At 38.4% G+C, this 23,802-nt stretch overlaps 1 protein-coding gene across 2 annotated transcripts in view; it reads right to left on the bottom strand.

Annotated features, from left to right (window-relative positions):
* Positions 1-23,449, bottom strand: part of ANK2 (ankyrin 2) — a 585,830-nt gene extending 562,381 nt beyond the window's left edge. Inside the window, exon 1 of one of the 2 annotated variants that reach the window (XM_024993497.2) lies at positions 23,299-23,449. The gene's annotated coding sequence lies outside the window, so the exon portion shown is untranslated. The remainder of the gene's footprint in view (positions 1-23,298) is intronic. The other variant, XM_024993498.2, reaches the window with a different exon arrangement.
* Between the last annotated feature and the right edge of the window lie 353 nt (positions 23,450-23,802).

Raw genomic sequence — 23,802 nt, forward strand, 5'->3', positions numbered from 1 at the left:
TTACTTTATTTTCCAAGATGAATGGTCTAGAAAGTGGCTTTAAATATTAAGTGTACCCAAATGTTTTCTTTTAAAATCAATGAGCCCAGATGACAATATGTCTTTTCTCCAAATTCCTGCTTAACTCCTTCTGATGCTTTCTTGATTGAGGCCATGTGTTATCTTGAGAGTTTTTTTTTTTTTTCTTCCTGTCAATATTCCATTCTAATACTCTCTCTCAGGATCCAACAAAAAAAAGGGTCTAGAGTCTTGTAATCCAGCAAGGAATGCATTAGAACTTTAAATAAGTGTCCTATTCATTTACAGAAATTCATTTACAGAAATTCATAACTAGAAAACAGAGAAGTTTTTTTTTACTTTTCAAAATGTGGAAGACTCACAATTTAGCCTGGAAATTCAATCTCAAATATATCAAGTAACTCATGTTATCCTAACTTTCTCTACTAATCAGTTCCACTGATTTTTTTTGTTGTTGCTGTTTTTAGTCCATACTAGATATGTAGGGTAAGGTTGAGCGGACATAAGCAAAGGAAATCCTCCTGACCTCAAGAAAATTAGTTGAAAAATTAAAACCAAGAATAACAGTAGTATTTTCAGAATTATAAAATATAAATTTTAAGTACCATGGCAGAGATGCCAACTAGAGTACGCAGAAAGCTATCTAGGAGAGATGGAAGTTGAATTGAAAATTTAAGAATATTAAGGGTCAAGGGGCTTTTTTCGAAGCATAAATGTCCACTTGGGCAAAGATACAATAGGAATGAGCATGAAATGTCCAAAAGCGTTTCCTTTCTAAAGTGCTGCTGGTAAGCTGCAGTCTGTCACAAAAGAATGTTATGCAATGAAGAACCACTTAAATACCAATGTGCATTTAATACAAAATGCCCCAGATTTGTAAACAGTCTTCTATAAGAAGCAAATAAGAATGCTTACAAATAGGGTAAATTCATTCAAGGGTGCTAAGGGCCTATCATAAGTTAGTGATAGCAATACTGAAGAATGGACAAAGAAAAGAAGCATTTTAAAGAAAAGTAATGATAGAAATCTGTATCCAGGAAAGGAAGCAACAGTTACAACTGGACATGAAACAGACTGGTTCCAAATAGGAAAAGGAGCATGTCAAGGCTGTATATTGTCACCCTGCTTGTTTAACTTATATGCACAGTACATCATGAGAAATGCTGGGCTGGATGAAGCACAAGCTGGAATCAAGATTGCTAGGAGAAATATCAATAACCTCAGATATGCAGATGACACTACCCTTATGGCAGAGAGTGAAGAAGAACTAAAGAGCCTCTTGATGAAAGTGAAAGAGGAGAGTGAAAAAGTTGGCTTAAAACTCAACATTCAGAAAACGAAGATCATGGCATCTGGTCCCATCACTTCATGGGAAATAGATGGAGAAACAGTGGAAACAGTGTCAGACTTTATTTTGGGGGCTCCAAAATCACTGCAGATGGTGCTTGCAGCCATGAAATTAAAAGATGCTTGCTCCTTGAAAGAAAAGTTATGACCAACCTAGACAGTATATTAAAAAGCAGAGACATTACTTTGCCAACAAAGGTCCATCTAGTCAAGGCTATGGTTTTTCCAGTGGTCATGTATGGATGTGAGAGTTGGAGTATAAAGAAAGCTGAGTGCCAAAGAATTGATGCTTTTGAACTGTGGTGTTGGAGAAGACTCTTAAGAGTCCCTTGGACTGCAAGGAGATCCAGCCAGTCCATCCTAAAGGAAATCAGTCCTGACTATTCATTGGAAGGACTGATGTCTAAGCTGAAACTCCAATACTTTGGGCACCTGATGTGAAGAACTGATTCATTTGAAAAGACCCTGACGTTGGGAATGACTGAAGGCAGGAGGAAAAGGAGACAACAGGGGATGAGATGGTTGGATGGCATCACTGACTCAATGGACATGAGTTTGAGTAGACTCTGGGAGTTGGTGATGGACAGGGAGGCCTGGTGTGCTGCAGTCCATGGGGTCGCAAAGAGTCGGACATGACTGAGCGACTGAACTGAACTGAATGATATTATACTTGTGGCAAGTGAGCAAAGTCAAGTTACTTGAGAAGTTCTAATGTAATAAGAGTAGTCAGGAAGGAAAGCTGTCTTTGAGCAGGATGTGATGAACATGGACCTGGGATGAGCCTGAGCCATCAGGAAGGAGATAGGTATGTGGAGGGGAGAAGGAGAAATGTTCCTCCCACTCCCGATGTTTCCTCCATGTGGATGAATGTCCAGTAGTGCAATCCCCCAGCTTCACTCCATCTCCTCATTCACTCCTCCTCACGTGAGGCTGACTGAGGAATTTGAGAGTAAAAGCTGGACAAGTCCCACATCTCTCCTTTTTCCACTTATCTTGGGCAGCAATTACCAGGAGGAGGAACATCCTGCTCATCCTCCACCTGTTCAAGTTTTAAAGTGGACTGTCTAGTTTTAGGCCCAGTATGAGGAATTCGATTTCTCCTAAGTATAAGCCACTTTTTCCAGTTGCAACTTTATTAATAGTAAAGATGTTTTTTTGGTTTCATTTGACTTACTCCCAGTCTATCTCTTACCTAGCTCATACCCGGGTGTGGCGGTTGAGTGCTAGTCATTAGTCCCCTAAAACCTCAATAATGTTCTTCAGGCAATGAGACCATACACAGTGATGCTGATTTAAGAAATATCAACATATAGGTTATAGTTAAAGCTGAATTCCCTAGGAGTGAGTATAAAGAAATAAGTGCAGAAGATGGCAGACAGAGAGATGAATAACCAAACACAGGTCACTAATGCATGCTAAAGCATCCAAGCAAAAAGACCAGCACAGGCAAAATCAGAAAATTATGGGGCATCATAAGAAAAGGCGATTAATCCTGACTGACTAAACCATAAAGTCTGTGTAGGGAATGAGAGAAAGGAACAAATGATAGGCTAGAAAAGTAAGTCAGAGCCAGCTTTTAGAAAAATTTAGACATTTCTGGATAGCAATGGGCAAACATTAAGTATTCTAAACAGATCTGTGATGAGACACATGCTTCTTTAAGAAGTATAAGCTAGAGGCAGTGAATCAACTAGCCTGGAAAAGTGAGAGACAACACATGAGGAGACAGAGAAATCCTGAGAGGACTGATCAACCAGATGTGCAGTGGAGTGGAGAGAGAGAGAATGGGTACAAGAACTACTACAGAATTGAGGGGTATTAGAGAACTATGAATTACAGGGGACAAGAAAGAATAAAGAGGGGTAACTTCAAGACTTCAGACCCATATAATACGAAGACTGATAATGTCATTGAAAGAAATTAAAAAGTCGGATAGAACACCAAAACTACAGGCAAAAAAAGCAAAAATAGATAAGTGAGACTACATCAAACTTGAAATCTCCTGAAGATCAAAATAAACAACCAATAGGATGAAAAAAGCAGCCTACAGAATAGAAGAAAATAACTAGAAATCATATATCTGATAAGGGGTTAATATCCAAAGTATGTAAGGAAAAACTCAACAACAATGGCATCCAATTAAAAAAATGGGCAAAGGACTTGAATAGACATTTCTCCAAAGAAGACACTTAACATCACTAATCATTAAGGAAATGCAAATCAAAATCACATGAGATACTACCTCACTCTTATCAGGATGGCCATTACAAAAAAAAGGAAAATAACACAGTTGGTGAAAATGAAGAGAGACTGAAACCACTTGTGCCCATTGGTGGAAGTGCAAAATGGTACAGCCATTACTGAAAAGAACATGGAGGTACAGCCGTTATTGAAAAGAACATGAAAAACAGAATTACCATATTATCTACCTATCCAATTTCTGGGTATTTATCCAAAAGAATTCAAAGGAAAATCTCCAAGATATTTATACACCCATGTTCATCACAGCATTAACACAATAGCCAAGAGATGGAAATAATCCAAATGTTCATTGACAGGTGAATGGATAAATAAAATGTGGCATATATAAATAATAGAATATTATGCAGCCTTAAAAAGGAAGAAATCTTGTCACATGCTACCACATGGATGAACCTCAAGAATATTGTAAGTGAAATAAGCCAGTCATGAAAGGACAAATGCTCCATGATACCACTCATGTGAAGTATCTAGAGAAGTCAAAATCAGAAATAGAAACTAAAAGGGTGGTTGCCAAAGGCAGGGATAAAGCAAAAAGAAGAATTACTATTAAGTGGGTGTAGAATTTCATTGTTACAAGATGAAAAAGTTCTAGAGATCTGTTGTACAGTATTGTAAGTACACACTACTAAATTATACACTTAAGAACGGTTATGAAGGCTTCACTGCAGCTCAGCTGGTAAGAAATCCACATGCAACACAGGAGACCCTGGTTCAATTCCTCAGGAAGATCCCCTGGAGAAGGGATACTCCAGTATTCTTGGGCTTCCCTGGTGGATCAGTCGGTAAACAATCTGCCTTTAATTAGCTAGACATGGGTTCAATCCCTGGGTTAGGAAAATCCCTTGGAGGAGCGCATGGCAACCCACTCCAGTATTCTTACCTGGAGAATCCCCATGGACAGAGGAGCCTGACGGGCCGCAGTTCATGGGGTCACAAAGAGTTGGACACAACTGAGTGACTAAGCATACACACACAAGAATAGTTATGAAGGTAAATCATGTGTTATATTTTTTTACTACATTTAAAAAAAAGAAATGAAGAATAATTTGTTTATTTGATAGGGGGAAGCTGATGTTAAGCCTGATTTTGTCACATAAATATATACCCTGGTTCAAGTGCCAAAACGTCCTCTATAAAAATAGCAGATTATATTGTCAACTCTGAATGCTTGAATACATCAATTTGTCTTACATGTCACTTTTTTGGGACTGTGCCCCACTTCAACTCTGGCCTCCAAACAGATGCTCCTGTAAATCCCTTACATGGTTCAATAAACATGGACTATGAAACAACATTCTACCCTACTGATGCCAAAACAAAACACTCCAGAATAAATGCAATTTTGCAGATTGTTTCACAGTCCAGCAGTTGCCATTTCATGTTCAAAATCAGAAGTCTGCTCCTTTTTATTACAAAACAGCATATGCACATCCATCAAACTCCTTTACCATTCCTCATGGGAAGGGTAAGTCGGAGCCAAGAAAACTGATTGACCTTTATTGGTCTACTACAAATCCATTTCATTTCAATTCAATTCAATGCACATCAGCTTAAAAGACACTTGTTTTATATCTGTTTTTCCCTAGCACAAGGATCAAAGGTGAGTGAGTCAAGACTTCTGTCTTCAAAGAGCTCAAAGTCCAACAGGTGAGACAACCATGTACATAAATAAATATAATAATTTAAAGTTCTCTGATAGAAACGTTGTTGTTGTTGTTTAGTTGCTAAGTCATGCCCAAGTCGTTTGTGACCCCATGGACTGCAGCCCACTGGCTCTTTTGTCTATGTGATTTCCTAGGAAAGAATACTGGAGAGGGTTGCCATTACTTACTCCAGGGGATCTTCCTGATCCAGGGATCACACCTGACTCTCCAGCATTGGCAAATGGATTCTTTACCACTGAGCCACCAGGGAAGCCCACAGAAGCATTGTCAAATGGTATAGAAACACAGACTGGGGAAACCAACTTCTTCCTGCAGTAATCACACACACACAGAAATACAGAAGTGACGCTTGAGAAGGGGAGGGAAGAAACTGACATTCTAAGGTTCTCTTTGGCCTGGGTACTTTGTGTAGATACTCTTATTTAATCCATTTTTCCAAAGAAGAAATCAAGGCTCAGATGAGCTTCTAGCTCCAAAGCTCATGCTCTCTCAGGTGAGCACTGGCATGGTCAGGCAGGCACCACTGGACTGAAGAAACAGGAGCAAATCAGACCCAGGAGAACCTGACTCGTGTTGGAGGAGTGACTGATGCCACGTGACTAGAACAGAGATGATAGATATACTGGATAAAGGTAAGTTTGAGAAGGTCAGCTAGGGCTGGGTTGTGAGAGACTTCTAATTATCAGCAAGTACTGAATTAAAATCCCGAGGCCAGTAATTTTCAAATGACATTCTAAGGACAATGTCCATTCAGTAATTCTGCATATTTTTATAGGGGGACTTTGGAGTAGTATTTATCTTAAAGGAGTTCCATTTCTAAAAATCATATTTAAAGAAAACCCACAGCAAATGGAGGGTCATTAAGGAATTTTAATCATCCATATGTGTTTCAGAAAGATAAATATGGTGGCTGTGTGGAGAGGACAGACATTTACGGAAACAACTTTTGGACTGGAGATCAGTCAGAAGGCTTCAGAAATAATACATGATACAGCTTTTTTTTAATATTTATTTTTATTTATTTACTTGGCTGGGTGAGGTCTTAGTTGTGGCATGTGGGATCTAGTTCCCCGACCAGGGATCAAACCCAGGCTCCCTGCATTGGGAATGCAGAGTCCCAGCCACTGGACCACCAGGGAAGTCCCAAGATAAAGTTTCTTAGGGTCTAGATCGACATAGACAGTGGTAGAAGGATGGATTCAATAATTTAAATATATGGAATTTGGAGGGATTTCCCTGATAGCCTGGTGATTAAGACACTGCACTTCCACTTCAGGGGAGCAGGGTTCTATCCCTGGTCAGGGAACTAGCATCCCGTATGCAACATGGCCAAAATAAAATATATAGAACCTGGTCACAAATTTGCCATGAGGAATAAAAAAAAAAAAAAAAACGGTCATTGGAAAAGACCCTGATACTGGGAGAGATTGAGGGCAGGAGGAGAAGAGGGGGGCAGAGAATGAGATGGTCAGATATCATCACTGACTCAATGGACATGAGTTTGAGCAAACTCCAGGAGATAGTGAATCACAGGGAAGCCTGGCATGCTGCAATTCATGGGGTCTCAAAAAATCAGGCAGGACTTAGTGACTGAACAACAAGGTTTTTACAGTTCAAGCAACATAGTAATGACCACTAAGAATGAGAAAGTTGCTAGGAGGAGTAGACTTGGAGAAAACAATTAGTTCACATTTGTTTCATTTTGACATGTTGAGTTTGAGATGTCTACAGGACACACAGAAGACATCACATTAAATGAGAAGATTCTTTCACAATGTTTATGTAATCAAATCACCACAACATATACTTTAAATATCTTATTTTATGTTAATTACACCTCAACAAAGTTGAAATTAAAAAAAAAAAACTAATGAAATATATTTTTAAAATGAAGACATCAAAAAGCAGACAGATCTGTGAATGAGGAACATCAGAGAGTGGGGCTAAAGGTATTTTTGTGGGGACCAATAATTCTTCCTTCTCCCCTTCATCCTCCTAGTCATTAAGCTCACTCCCAACCCCTTTAGATACTACAGGGGGTCAGCAGACTACATCCTCATCAATGCAATTTCAGCAGAAACACTGCATAGTTTTCTTTTTTTTTCCTGCCACTTCCTTAGGCCATTCTTGATCTTCATTTCCTGGGGGTTAGAACACAGACATGGTGCTATTGGGCTACTGCAGACGGTACAAATAAAGACAGCACATTAGCAGATGGTGAAGGAACAAGAGAGAAGAAAACTGAGGTCCTGGGTGACCAGATGGAGCAGAATCACCCGTCTACCTCTTTGTTGCAGCAGCGCAGCCTCACTCTGACTACTGCAGGGATCATCAGCATATAGTGGAAACCTCAGGATGAATGAGATCACCAGAAAAAGGAGAGAAAACCTAGAGAAATACACAAAAGAATAATCTCTAAAAGGTAAAGAAAGGCACTTTACAAGGCCAAAAAGAAATAGCCACACGGGTAGGAGAAGGTCAAGAGAGAGGAGAACACTCCAGACGGGAAGAAGACTGGTTTAGAAATATAAAATAGGGCACAGGAAAACTAAGATGGAGATTTAAAAGAGGCTAATAAACTTGGGGATTTTTGCTGGCACAAAGTCAGTGAAATTGTAGGGGTCAGCCTATTAGAAGTTAATAGGAAGGAAGGAGATACAGTTGGGCAAGACTACTGTTTCAAAAAGTAAAGAGAAAAGAGTCGGAGAAAATATTTTGAGGGTCAGGATTATAATTTTTTATGTGGCTTAAAACTCCTGAATGTATGGTGACTCAAAGAAATCAGAAACCAAATAAGAAGGCTTATTTACCATCCTAGATCTGTCTGCTTACCCTTGCCAGCACCAACACCACAAGTCAGAAGTAAGGACGGAGGTCAGAGTAAGGTTTTATCCCAACCTCAGAATTTCTAATATTAAGACAACAAGCCAAAAAATTCCCCAAGATTTAACTCTGGGGATGTCACATTTTAAAAAACTCTTCGGTAAATTCTTGTGTGTGCTCAGTCACCTCAGTCATGTCTGACTCTTTGTGACCCCATGAACTGCAGCCTGCCAGGCTCTTCTGTCCATGGGATTCCCCAGTCAAGAATACTGAAGCGGGTTGCCATTTCTTCCTCCAGGGGATCATCCCCACTCAGGGATCAAACCCATATCTCCTGTGGCTCCTACTTGGCAGGCAGATTCTTTACCAATGAGCCACCTGGTAAGCCCTCAGTAAATTTCTGCATGTGGACAAATATCTCCAAACTGACGTTGGTGGTGCCTCTGTTACAAGATGGCAATATAAAATCCACACAAGTACATAAGAAACTGACAGCTAATTTCCCCAAAGACATACTATTGCTATCACATCCCTGCAGTTACAACACTTCTATCCAACTTTCCCATCCCCAGAGAGGGCTCCAGGTGCATGCTCTTCTTTAATTGGTTTCTACTCTCACCTTTCTTTAAGTAATCATTTTCTGGGATAATTGGTATCTATGAATTTTCACTGGAGTCCATTTCCTTCTACTGAAAAGGAGCTTAAATTACAACCTAAAAAGAAATAGATTCTCTATTTAACTGAATCTTCCCTGCTCTTTAACAACTAGTTCTGTTTGCTGCATTCTATAGTTATACATAGAAAAGTAAAAAAAAAAAACAAAAAACAGTAAATAATGCTCATCAATATTTGAGCCCCATCTCCAGACAACTGTTTCTATTAATTGATTATAATTTATTCTAATAATTATATAATACATTTTATAGTCTTCCACATTTTTTTCTTTTACCTGCTATTGAAACTTTATATCCACATTAATTGCTAAACATAGATTTTCCAAAAAATGTTTAACAGATATTTTGCAATTCTGTTTTTATCACAGGATTTCATGAACCACTGTTTATCCCTTTCCACAGCTGTACTCTTTATATAAGTTATGGTGAAGATGCTATCAGTATAAACCAAAGGTAATATAATACTCTTTGAAATGCCTTGCTGTGCTTAAAGATAAGCTGAATACATTATTCTTTATACTACACAATAAACTCCTTCTGATATACCATGAGAAGAATTTCTCTCTGGTCATAGTTGCAATAACTGTTTCATGTGAGCAACTGGCAACATAATTTTCTAGATATAGAAAATCAACTGCTTCCTTCATACACTTCTAGTAAGTTTAACACCAACTCAATGTTCTCCCCTTGCAAATGCATAAGATTTTATGGTATATATTTTTCAGAACAAGGTTCAGTCCTATTCATTTTACTTTCCAACACTTTTCCTTGCCCTAATTATCTTACCTAATTTTAATTTAGCTTTTTCCTTAATCTCTCTATATATGTATCTTTGGGAGTTTCCTCAAATTTTAAGTAGGGAAGGATATAAATGCATGGATCAACTGATGGATAATTGACATCCACAGCTGATATTGCTAGGATTTCCATTCTAAATTAATGCATTCATTCATTCATTGAGTCATTCATTTGACAAACACTGGTCCAGTCCATGCTAAGGGAAAAGCATTGAAACAGGTACATTACAGATATATACCCTCAGGAACTTTACTTGGTACAGATAAACTATAATACACAACTAATAATGCATGATTAAAAAGTGACTGGTGTCATAAGAAAGAAACAAAGAAAGTACAATGAAAGTCTTATCTGACAAAGATTGCACTGCCAACCTATGCTAAGGACCATCTTTCCATGAACCCAGAAGGGGAGGCTAAAGCTCTCTTCACACCATTGTTGGAAGCTTTCAGGAGAATCAACATAAGTTACCAGTACCATTCTGGACCCCTTTAGAGGAACTGTCTTCTCAAAATTGGAAAAAGATGAATATAATTTTTCAACAAATTAACAGATTCAAGTAGTCTGGTGATTCAGAAATTGTCAATTTTTCTACACACCTTGAAAAAAATCAAGACACTATCTCCCTTCTTAAAACAATTTTGTTTGTGTGGTCACAGTCACATAACATTTGTATGCATGTAATACTATTCTAAATATTTATTAACAGAAATACAAGTTATTCTTAATATCAGTTTTTGAATTTAAATTATGAAAGTTGGTTGCCTTAAAATCTAAATAAACTAAGTTCCACATAAGTAGAGAATTAAATAGGAAATATGTCATTTAGGAGATATTTAGAGTCAACTGTAATATAGGCTTTTTTTTTTATTTTTTCAGGGCAATATAGTTAAGTTTTAGAATCAAAGACCACATTAAGAACAACAGTTACTGAACATGATACACTGATATCCTCGAGAAGACTACTGATAATTATTCTTTTTAAAAAAATAGAAAAATATTTTATTGTCAAATGTATTTAGAATCATAGACAATAGCAAGAATTCTCAGTACCTTTCCCTTATGCTAATGTATATTAAAGAGGAACGCGCGTGGGAGGAGCATACAATGTATTTCAATCTTATTCAACTCAGAATACTTTTTTTTTTGGCTGCATCCTGCCTCTTGCAGGATCTTAGTTCCCCGACCAAGGACTGAAGCTGGGGCCACAACCGTAAAAGTGCGAAGTCCCACTAGGGAACTCACTCGGAACACTCTTTGATACACAGCATCTTTAACAGTTCATGGACCCCTAGAGCTCCAGTTTGGTAGATGCTGCTCTAGGGCCCTTTTCACGTCACTGCCAGGTGTCCTCAGATAAGTCAAATGGGAGACCTCAGTGGAGCTTCTGGTATTTGGATGAAAACACAAGAGTTGAGGGAGAAGCTCTAATTTAATATGAATTTCTCCCACACAAAAGCTGCTGGCAAAGCTGAGTCGAATTCTATTGAATGTTTTTAATAAGGAGCACATATTATTTTAATGGAAAACAGTTGAAATTAACAAAATAATTTGGGTTTGAATATTCAGTGGGGGCTATCAGAAATTCATCTCTTCACAGTCAGAAGTAACAGAAATAACCACGCCTTTCAGTAAAGGTACAAGAGCTGGCCCAGTGAGGCAGGGGTATTGTTGAGTGCAGGAGTAAGTATTTATGTTGCAAAGCTGTGCCTAAGAATGATTTGATCAGTTTTGGATAATGGTTTGTGCATGTAATTCTTCCTCCAAGAAGGCCTGGAAGATGTCTACATTACCAGGCTACTGGGCAAAATTTCCAAGAAATGGCAGACCTCTTGCTCCTCATTCTACAGAAAAAAAGAGAGAGTCACCTCTATTCATCAGTTTCCTTCGGATTCCATACAACTCCAGATCTGTTTGTAAGCCAGGTCTCTGACAGCTGGTACAATATGTGAAGAACGTTAAATAGCTCCTGAAAAAGAACTCAAGTCTAATAACTCTTGATGTCAGAAGCTCAGAGTTCAGAAGTATTTTTTCTTGTTAACATTTTTTAAACTTGTTAATGATTCGTCATGTAACTGAACACACAACATGAAAGCATTTTTTAGAGGTTTTCCTCTGAAGAAGTCCCAGGTACTAAGAATGTGCAAGACAAAATTTCAACTACATATAAATTTTTTAATATCATCCTTCATCCTGGGCACATAAAATTTTCATTTAAAGAGCAGAGATGGGTCATTATTGTTTAAAGTTGGTCATTGGCATCTCAACTAACTTGTCATGGATTAACTGTAAAGTGACTGAAAAAATAAGCGGCCTCCATTTTCCTGATCTTTTTCCTCTGCTTTATATTTTATTTTTCATTTAAGTAACAAAACCATTCTGTGAGTTTGTGATTGCTCCAAATCTCATTAATACACCATTCATCTTAACCAAAACCACTTTTCAATACTTAAAAGTCATTTAAATTTGTCAAAATATTTAGCCTCACCACTTTTTAATGACTCAGCACATGTTCATGGTATGTTTCTGTCAAAGCAGATAGAGTATCACTAGAATTACCAAAAGTACCTCTTGTTTTCCAGACTGTTACTAAAATATGAGTGTGCCCCTTCAGCAGATTTCATTGAAAACGGCCTGATCAAGCATCAGGGAGCCAACTGTTCTTTCCAGTCTGCAGTGCTGACTCCGTTATTATCTTCGACATACCATTTCAAATCACTTAACCTTCCTGTACACTGTATATCTAAAAAACCTGGGGCCAGTGAAAGAAAAGCGCTTGTCAGCTATTATGTAAGAACATGGGAGAAAAGAAATGAGGTAATGCTGAGAAAGGCCAGTTTTATCCAATAACAGAGACAAAGGAGTACTGCAAAATGTCTCCTTACTTCATGAACATTTGGTGCTTCTGAGAATTGAAAAATAGATCAGAAAGTAAGGAGAGGAGATGCTAGAAGCCAAAGTCCATAGAGGTGAGAGAGAAAAAGTGGCCATGATTTGATAGTGGTAAGTGGAGGAATAAATCTAAGATGAAGACCTCACTAAGATGAGGTCTTAGTGAGATAAGAGTTGGACCATAAGGAAGGCTGAGCACCGAAGAATTGATGCTTTCGAACTGTGGTGTTGGAGAAGACTCTTGAGAGTCCCTTGAACAGCAAGGAGATCAACCAGTCAATCCTAAAGGAAATCAACCCTGAATATTCACTGGAAGGACTGATGCTGAAGCTGAAGCTCCAGTGTTTCAGCCATGAGATGCAAAGAGCCAACTCACTGAAAAAGACCCTGATGCTGGGAAAGTTTGAGGCAGGAGAAGGGTAATAGAGAATGAGATGGCTGGATGGCATCATCAACTCAACGGACGTGAGTGTGAGCAAACTCTGAGAGACAGTGAAGGACAGGGAAGCCTGGTATGCTGCAATCCTTGGGGTTGCAAAGAGTCAAACACAACTTAGCAACTGAACAACAACAAAATGCCATATGGTCTTTAAAAGAATAAGCCAACTGTATTTAGATTAATCAAAAAGTTGATATGGGAAACATTTTTGTACACACTTGCAGGCAATAAATGCAAAAAAGGAATGGAAGAACTAGAAAATCATTTTGCCACCTTAATGGAATAATAGACTGCAGCAGCTGCTGCTGCTGCTAAGTCGCTTCAGTCGTGTCCGAGACTGAGGCAGTAATAATCACAGGATGCCAAAAACATTAGATAAAATGTTGATGGGAAACTTTACAATAGGCAGATCAGACCGACACCACCCAAATCCTCTGCTCAATTTCTGAATCACTCAAAGTGAAAAGTGAGCCCTATGAGCCTCCTAAGGTGATGTATCAACACAGCAGAACACAGCAGGCACCACCCAGGAAGGATTCTTGCCAAAAATATTCAATCTGAATACAATCAAGCCCCAAATACAGGGTAGAGGAACAAGTTGAACAACACCTGGAGGGAACAGTCAAATCCAGATGGTGGGGTAAAATAACTTAGGATAAACGACTTAGTTTCTTAAATGAATAAATGGCCTTTTTAAGCAAGAGAATTATTAAAGTTTAAAAGTTTTAATGAATGCCATATGTGGACTTGATTTGGCTTCTAATTTAAACAAAACAACTTTAAAAAGACATTCTTGAGAAAATCAGGGAAATGTAAAAATAGACTGGATTTTATTATAAAATATATTTAAAGATAACAATTTTCTGAGTGTGATAATAGCATTGTAGTGGGTTTTTGTTCAGTATGCCTTAGGAATACACACTAAAGTATTTATAGGTGAAATTACATGGTATCTTCTATTTATTTTAAAACACTCCAGAGAAAAAAGGAGAGCTAGAGATGAAATCAGAGTAGCAAAGGTATTGTTATAGAAATTGTCCAACATACACAATAGCAGAGAAGTAATACAATGAATCTGCATTCATCCAACTTCAACATTTTGTCAATCTTGATTCAAGCTATTCCTCCTACAGATATCTTTTCTTGTATATTTTAAAGTAAATTTCAAACATCAGACAACATATCATCTCATTTATAAATACATCAGCATGTATCACTAATCAATAAAGAATTTTTCTTTTTAACTTAATAACTAGGCCAGTATCACTGGAACAAAATTAATGATAATCTCAATATTTTCTAACATATATAGTAAAACTGTCAAAATATTAATATGTATGTTGAAGCTGGATAATAGATACCTGGAGTTCCTTATATATCTTAAATTTGTGTACATTTGATATTTTTCATGATAAAATATTTGCTTTACTGATATAGAACAATACTCAAGACATATTAAGTGAAAAAAACATAGAAAAGTGTATGTACACTAATATATATGTACACATTGAATACATACATATATATACATAATCATGAAATACAATCAGAAAATACACATAGAACTACAATCAGTAGTTGTCTCTGAAGAGGGCAACTACAGCACACGGAAGAAAGAAGATGTGTTTATCCTTTTGTATCTGTTGAATCTAGGATGCGTGCCAAGTTGCTTCAGTCGTGTCTGACTCTTTGCGACCCCATGGACTGCAGCCCGCCAGGCTCCTCTGTCCATGGGATTCTCCAGGAGTGGGTTGCCATGCCCTTCTTCAGGGGATATTTCTGACCCAGGGATCGAACCCATGTCTCCTGTAGCTAGCTGCATTGCAGGTGTATTCTTTAACACTGAGCCACAGGGGAAAATTTACGATATTATATTATATACTCAAAAACATAAATCAGAAATTAAAAGGAAAAAAAAGCAATGTATAGACATCTGGTATATCATGTATCATCAAAACTAATCATTAACTGGGATTATCGGCCACAGCTTAAACTAATCTGACTTTGGGATCCTTCCAATTATGTTGGAAAATTGCCCTGATATCTCGAAAATCAGATATCTCCAGCCATCTGTTTAATCCAATATTGTGTATTGTGTTTTAAAGCTACTATGGTCTAAAAGAATGCCACTTCAGCTTACTATCATCTGTCTTACTTACTACCTCACGTTTGGCTTCTTCTTGTTCAATCCTTTTTATATTTCTGTGTTCCAGCCCTTCTTCAATAGAGCAAATCTTTTCTGTTTATTTTTCGGGTGGTTAAGCTGAAAGCAAGACCACCATTCAGAGGGTGGGATGAATTGAGAGGGTAACACTGACATATATACTCTGCCATGTGTCAAACAGACAGCTAGTAAGACACTGCTGCATAACACAAGGAGCTCGGCTCAGTGCCCTGTGACAGACAGGTGGGAGTGGGTCGGGGGAGGGAGGCTCAAGAGGGAAGGAGTATGCGTATACTTACACTGATTCATCGGAAAAGGCAATGGCAACCCACTCCAGTACTCTTGCCTGGAAAATCCCATTGACGGAGGAGCCTGGTAGGCTGCAGTCCATGGGGTCCCTAAGAGTCGGACACGACTGAGCGACTTCACTTTCACACTGATTCATATTGTTGTACAGCAGAAACTAACACAATATTGTACAATTATCCTCCAAATGAAAAACTAAAAACTGTCCCACATTCAGATGAGACCTATATACAACCCAGCTGCTACAGATCATTCTGTGTCCTTTCAACCCAGGTAACTGTTGATCAGCTAACATACACCAGGCTAGGGGTCATTAGAGAAGATCTGCCTCTCTTCCAAATTGAATTTTAAATAATTTAAATAGATTAATGCCTAAACACAAACATATAGTTGTCTTTTTACAGCAACAATTTAGATTTCACTGAGGCAGCATATTGGGAGATTATATAGCACAAAGACACTTCCGTCTTAAATATTGTTTTTCCAAATTTCTTTTCAATCACTAATGAAAAATGAAGTCAGAGTACATAACAAATAGAAAATCATGGAATGTTATTATTCCCTGTATGAAATTTTAGAGTAATAATTATTTTTATTAGTAACATCTGGGTCACATGTTCTTACAGGATTTAGTTTATTCTGAAATTAAATACTATACAACATTAGGATGTGGCATTTAATATTCTGCAGTATTATTCCAGAAGTCACTTTATAACTGGAAAGAATATGCTTTTCTATATACCGACAGTTTTAGTAAGCATAAAATATACAACATGGAGAACCAATAGGCTTTTCTGGGCAAAACAAAATCATTATGTGACTGTAAAATAGTGCAAAATCTACTCTGCAACTCAGCTTCATTCTTCATTAGGGATGGTTTAATGCTTCTTTTATTATAAATCCAATGATATTGAGTTATGAGGAAAAGTTATAAATGGCAGAGTTGATGTTCCAACACCAAGATGAGGAAAAGATCTAATATGTAAAACTTTCTGGAACCTATTTTGCATTAGCTCTTGGATAGCACATTCAGGCATTCTTGTGTCAAAACAAGACCAGCAGCAATATGTAGGTATCCTGAATGGCTAGCATGAAAGAATTTGTCAGATTGCTTTGCCAAAAACCAAGGCACAAGCAGTTCAGTTGGATTACTTAGATGCTTTTCTGTTTTTCTACAATGTAGTCTCTTAAAATTAAAGTCAAAAGAAATTCTACTTTGAAGTTTCAACCATTAACCTTACACCTTTAAAGAGCTGGCCTCTGAGCAGATGGTAATTTTGTGAACAAGCAACATCTTGTCCCAGCCACTGTGCCCAGCTGAAAAGACAAAGGTAAAATGTGACCTCTCTTTAAAGAACTAGATTTCAAAGATACGTGGACAACTGATTACTCAAGTTCAGGGACGTGAAAGATACACAAAAGAAGGAAAACATAACAAATATGATAATGTGCTTTTTCAGATTTTTAGTAATATTGTTCTGTGAAATATTTTTTTAAATTTTTAAATGAATTTTTATTATAGTTCCTTTACAACGTTCTGTTAGTTTCTATTGTACAGCAAAGTGAATGAGCCACACATACACACGTATTCACGCCCTTGTGGACCTTTTTTGTGTTCAGGCCACCACAGTGAGTTAAGCAGAGTTCCCTGTGCTATACAATGTGTTCTCTTTAGTTATCTATTTTATGCGTATCAATAGTGAATATGTGTCAATCCCAATCTCCCAATTCCTCCCTGTCTTTCCCCCTTCGTGTCCATACATTTGTCCTCTACAACTGTATCTGTGTTTCTGCTTTACAAATAAGATCATCTATACCATTTTTCTGGAGAAGGCGATGGCACCCCACTCCAGTACTCTTGCCTGGAAAATCCCATGGACGGAGGAGCCTGGTGGGCTGCAGTCCATGGGATCGAGAAGAGTCAGACACGACTAAATGACTTCCCTTTCACTTTTCACTTTCATGCATTGGAGAAGGAAACAGCAACCCACTCCAGTGTTCTTGCCTGGAGAGTCCCAGGGATGGGGAAGCCTGGTGGGCTGCCGTCTATGGGGTCGCACAGAGTCAGACATGACTGAAGCGACTTAGCAGTAGCAGCATATCATTTTTCTAGATTCCACATATATGCGTTCATATATTAATTTTTCTTTTTCTGACTTACCTCACTCTGTATGACAGTCTCTAGGTCCATCCACATCACTACAAATGACCCAATTTCATCCCTTTTATGGCTGAATAATATTCCATTGTATATATGTACCATATTGTCTTTAACCATTCCTATGTTGATGGACATTTAGGTTGCTTCCATGTCCTGGCTATTGTAAATTGTGCTGCAATGAACACTGGGGTGCATGGATCTTTTGAATTAGAGTTGTCTTGCAATATTAGTGCATTAAATTACATTTTTTTCTTTTTTTTAATTTATTTTTAATTGGAGGATAATTGCTTTACAATGTTGTATTGGTTTTCGCTATACAACAACATGATTAGCTATAAGTATAGATATATTCCCTCCCTCTCAAGCCTCCCTCCCACCCTACCCATCTAGGCCATCACAGAGGACCAAACTGAGTGCCCTGTGCTATTCAGCTGCTTCCTGCTAGCATCTATTTCACACATGGTAGTGTATGTATGTTAATTCGTCTCTTCTGTCCTTCCCTTGCTGTGTCCATAAGTCCATTCTCTACATCTGCACTGCAAATGGGTTTATCAGTAAATTTTTCTAGATTTCATATATAAATATGTTAATATATGATATTTGTTTTTCTCTTTCTGACTTCACACTGGGGTGCATGTATCTTTTTGAATTATGGTTTTCTCTGGACATTAGTGTATTAAATTTCATTGATTACTTTAGGAAGTCCTTAATCATCGCAGGACTTTATAGTAAAGTCTACCATGTTTTAGATAAAGTTGAAAGAACTACTCTTTTAAAAATAAGATCCTGTAATTCAAAATTTTGTTAAATTATATTTTCATTAGTAACTTGCTATGGGGACTGTCTTCTAGATACTATACTTGCTGCTGCTGCTAAGTCACTTCAGTCATGTCTGACTCTGTTCGACCCCATAGACGGCAGTCCACCAGGCTCCCTCGTCCCTGGGATTCTCCAGGCAAGAACACTGGAGTGGGTTGCCATTTCCTTCTCCAATGCATGAAAGTGAAAAATGAAAGGGAAGTCATTCAGCCGTGTCTGACTCTTAGTGACCCCATGGACTGCAGCCCACCAGGCTCCTCCGTCCATGGGATTTTCCAGGCAAGAGTACTGGAGTTGGGTGCCATTGCCTTCTCCGAGATACTATACTTAAAGTAAAACTAATAAGCAAGTTAGTATTACTTCTAAGCCTTCCCCATACCTTTTAACCATATCATACCACAATTCATTAATACAATGAAATCTTACCTAAAATAAAGGCAGTCCCTTGTCATCTGTAAATTACACCCCCATCACCAAATCTGTATTGTATATAGATAAAAAGGGCTCTGTCATAACCTTTTAGTTTGTGTGCACAACTCGATAGAAATCCATAGGTGAAAACAATAAGCATAAGTTATAAGATAGAGAACTTTAGACTTAGAAAGACCTGGTTGGAATCTTGGCTGATGTCATGTGCTTTGATGCAAGTTTACCTTACCATCTGTGAAATGTCCACGATAAATGAAATGTTGGTATAGGGTATACCATATGGGAAGTTCTCAACAAGTGGCAATTGCTATTATTATTATTACTTATGATACTTCCTGAAAATTTGATAAAAAAGGCACAAATCAAATGAAGAAAGATTAAAATAAGACATATACATAAGTCAACAAAACCCAATACTGGGTCTTGAATGATGGAATTTTCTCTGAAACTGAGAGGAGTAGGTAGTCTTGTTCTAAATCGGTATACACAGAACTATTTTTCTATGCAGTCTTCTCAAGGGCTGCGTTGCAGTGGTATTTTCAAGTGTAGTATTGTGCAATAGATCTTCATGCCTTCCTTTCTGTGCTCAAGACAAAGGACAAAAATATGCTAAAGACCTATACCAAACCCATAGCCCAAAAGACAATAAACAGTTTTCACAAGGAAGTTCTTCATCTCAACAGTTTCGACAGTTGGGTATATATCAGGTTTAAGATATTGCTCTAAAAAGAAGCATTAATCAAAACAGACTGAAGCATAGGAGCTTGAATTCATGATTGGAAAAATCAATCTATAACTTCCACTGACCCCAAACTGCAATCTCAGATTTCACATTGAAGCTGGCTGAGTTACTAGCACAGTAAACAGTAGCATCTGGCTCTCATGTGGGATGGTATAGACAATGGGCTGATCCGTAACTTTAGTCTACTTTAGACATTTAGATGGATGGGCTAAGAGCCCAGTGTGTTATAATAACCCTGAAAAGCTTTTGGCCCTGGCTGTGAACACATTAGCATTAACTTAAATCTGTTGCTTTGTTTACAACAAGAGATATTTGCTTGTGTTTTCGGCCTACATGGAACCAGTTACAGGTACCCAAGACCTAAGAGTGAAATTTATAGCCATGACAGCAGCTATTCACTGTATTGAGGCTCCACCAAACATTTTTTTTTTTTAATTTCCTCTTAGTTACATCTTTTAAAAAATAAGTGGTACCTTTATTTGGAGTCTCTCCCCCTTATTAGAAACATTAACGCCTAATTTCCCTTTTCTGTTTTTTTCCCCTCTCCATAACCTGAAGCCTAAACTAAAAATTCAGAGGGTTCCTTGACTATGTCACCATTTAGAAATGTCACACATGCAGCCATTTGTTTCTGAGCTAGAGAGTGCAGGTTCTTAGAACAGTGTTCCAATTATTCTTGTTGAAACCACTCAAAGCTACCAGAACTAATTTCTCCCAATATATCACTATAGTTTAATGTCTAGAATGAAAAGATGCCCTTACTGGACCTGTAGAAATGGATTATTGCACATTAAGGATATAATCAGAGGGCCTCTGTATTGTAGTCAAGGTTTCTAAAAAATGTAATTAAACTGTACCCAATCTAATTACATGTTTATTGCTTTTACAAATAGCATTAACATATATGAATGTGACATTTATTCATATTTTAGAAAAAAAATTTTCAAACAACTATGTTAATCACACCCTGACTAAAATTAGATTGAATAATTAACAGATGGACATTCTAATACCATAGAAGAACAGTGTAAGACTACATTATTTTTTATATTCATAAGAGGCATTGTGGTGTTCTGTATATCTTATCATTAAATCAATAAGTATGTTTTGAAAATTCTTTTGGGTCTAGCAGTAATCTTAGGAGAGTAAGTCAAGCTGAAATTTTATTTTAAATTAAGCATCTCTTATAAATAGTTTTAAATATGTCACCATAAATAGGGCCTACATAAAGAAAGAACATTAATATGACTCAGAAAACTACCCAAATGGAAAGAAGTTTCTAAATGTTCTTGGCGTATTTGATTTGCCAAAACTGAACAAGAATACTTTTATTAGTTAAGGTTGTCCCCATTCCCAGGAAGGCAAGATTGGAAAACTGATGATCAGGGGTTCGAGATCTCACCACATGACCTGTGAAGACTATATACATGCTACACCCCTAAGGAAAAGAAAATTTCCTCTTTAAGGACTTTCCAATCTATTCCAAGATATTCTAATGAAAGTGAAATTGCAGTGGTTTTACAACTCCAGTAATACCACGCCTAAATTAAAAGAACCTCAAGCTGGGTGGGGGGAACCTCAGGACATAGGAAAACACTCTTTCCTTGTGATACGTACGTGACTGCAGAAGGCAGACTGAGATCTGGGTGCTAGTCCTAATTCTATCACTCACCACATGTATAACTCTGGCCAGTCTTCCCCTCTTAAAATAAGGGGATAAGGTCTGTTCAACTCTAAGTCCCTCCCTGCACGTGCTTTCCCTGAAAAGTAGCAATGTTGGGTGTAGACAGCCTCTCTGCATTAATCATAGCCTGCCAAAAGAGATGAGATTAAGACAAGGGAATGCAAAGACAGTAAACGGAGCGTGTGTAAGATGGAGAAATGGGTAATTTCCTTCCATTTCTTTTCATAGCCGTGTATCAACTTTTGCAGAAAAGAAATTCTAAAACTCCCATATTTGTTCTCTTTCAAAGAGATGAGGGCTCCTTGAGTTTATGTCCAAGGAATCAACACGCCCAAGCATGGACAGCGCTTCATCAGGCTTCCCTTCAGAGAGAGATGGTATTTGGCACACGGCCAAAAAAGGGGGTGTGGTCTCAGGCAGAGAGAGGGCAGTGAAAGCACCTCTGAAGACACGCCTCACACTGTGCTCACCTACTTCAGGGGCAGAGTACCAGCTGCATTTCCTCTGCCTTTGTCAGCGTCTCTGAAATAACTAACAAAATTACAAGCAGTGACAAGGCCCTTTCCGGCATAAATCTGGCTTCACTCAACAATATGGAAGGCAGACAAGGTGGGGTGGGGCAGAACAGGGGGAAGCTTCATTTTTCTATGCTTCATTTTATTTGGCTTGTACTCTATTCCACAGAGCTCAAAGGATGAATTGGAACCCTCTCTGCACTGAGTGCTCATATAATTTAGTGGAATAAAATGGCAAGTGAATAATCCATGTTCACAGCACTATGGGTGGGGCAAGCTCTTGTCTGTTGTGTGATGTTCTGTGACTTAAATCATCTCTTGCAAAAGGCTATAAAAAAAGAATAGACCTCATCTCTGCTTACTTTCTTTGCTCCCACCTAACCATCTTTCCCACCCAAAAGTTTCCTCAATGCTTAAATGTTTCTGGAATTGGTCTTTGGCCCCTAAGTCCACAGTTCATGCAGAGACTCACAGAAAAGACTAAAGTTATCCCTCAAAATAAAACAAAGAATAAATATTTTTCAATGCTTAAAGACATAGTCTATTTATTTGCTATTGTCCTTCAAGTGGACATCCTATATACCTTGACCTAAAACTCTGTCAAGTCTTCATAAAAAAATGCTAAGACAAACAATTTGTTCTAAATTTCCCTTGAAAATCCCTTACAACCACACACATTTATTTTCAGTCTCTGAAACATTTAGTGTCATATGCCCAGAAAGAACAGTAAGATGTTACTGAATTTATTCTCCTGTTCTCTAAAAAGGCCACACCTAAACATTGCCAAGGTGAGAATCTCTTCTGATGCTTAAGTGTGGGAATGTGATACATGTTACCAGCAAAAAAATAAAAATAGCCCCGAAAAGCTGGGCTTAGGAATCTGCACTCTCGCAGTTCTCATCACTCTTTAATTGGGCTTTTGAACCAGGCGAGACAATTTGAAAAGGGAGTGAGAACTCCATCATTCTCCCACTGCCGGCACCTGTTCCGCCAGCTGACACCACCTAACATAATTTGACTATTAAAAACAAGGCAATTTATCAACACCAGTAACTCTAAATCTACATGCTCCTCACTGCTGGTTCACCCTGCTTTCTCTCTCAACACTCACCCAAAGCAGAAAAGAAACGGCAACTGCTAAGTATTTCTCCAGCACAGACATAGTCAATATCTTAACATAAGGAGTGATTCTGACCCAGAGAGCCACCACCCTCTCTCCCCGCTCGCTTATCACACAGAGACCACACCAAGTCCACCCAGGGGTCTGCGAATCTGAAATCAGTTCACTTTAACCACATCCAGCATATCTACACTACAATCACAAAAACAGAAAATGAAATTCAGAAAACCACATCACGTGGAAAACAAACCGAAATCAGGGCTGGGGGACATTTGCACATTGGCGCTGCCTGTGAACTCCAGGATGGCATACAAAGCAATGCTGCCCAGCCCAGATTCTGGGAGAGTGTTTTACAAAGGGCTTCCAGGCACCCCCATCAACACCATCGCTTCCTTTCCGCTTCCAAAATGCTCTGAATAAAGCCCCTCTTTAAGCACTTACTGGGAGCAGCAGCTTCTCTCAGCACTGTGCCCGTGAGTCATGCAGCAGGAGGGGTCCCGGAGCAGAGCAAATCGGAGAGCCCCCAGCTTCCCCGCAGGCTGATGTCTGGGAGACAGTAGCCCAGGAGCCGACTTTCCCATCACAGCCTCAGACTGTAATCCATGTGCTTTCGGCGGGCCAGTCCCAGCTGCCCACAGAGCACCACATGATCTGCTGTGACATCAGATCAGCCAGACGTGACAGCCCATCCGCCAGCCTCTTCCACACTCGTGGGTTGCATCATTTGGGTGCCTTTAGCTCGCCTTTAAGCAGGTGGTACAGAATAAGGAACTGTTGTTTGCTCACAAAATATTTTTTTGGCCTGATTTCTTCTGTTTCTAACAGAAGGGAAAATAAGAAAAGCACTTGGATTTGTTTGCAGCCAGAATTTATCAGCTATATGGGAAGTAACCGGACTTCCACACCTGGTTCTGGGAAGGTGAGAAATGAGCCACTGTCACGATG

Source organism: Bos taurus, chromosome 6, assembly GCF_002263795.3.
Source record: "Bos taurus isolate L1 Dominette 01449 registration number 42190680 breed Hereford chromosome 6, ARS-UCD2.0, whole genome shotgun sequence".
Classification (NCBI taxonomy): Eukaryota; Metazoa; Chordata; class Mammalia; order Artiodactyla; family Bovidae; genus Bos; species Bos taurus.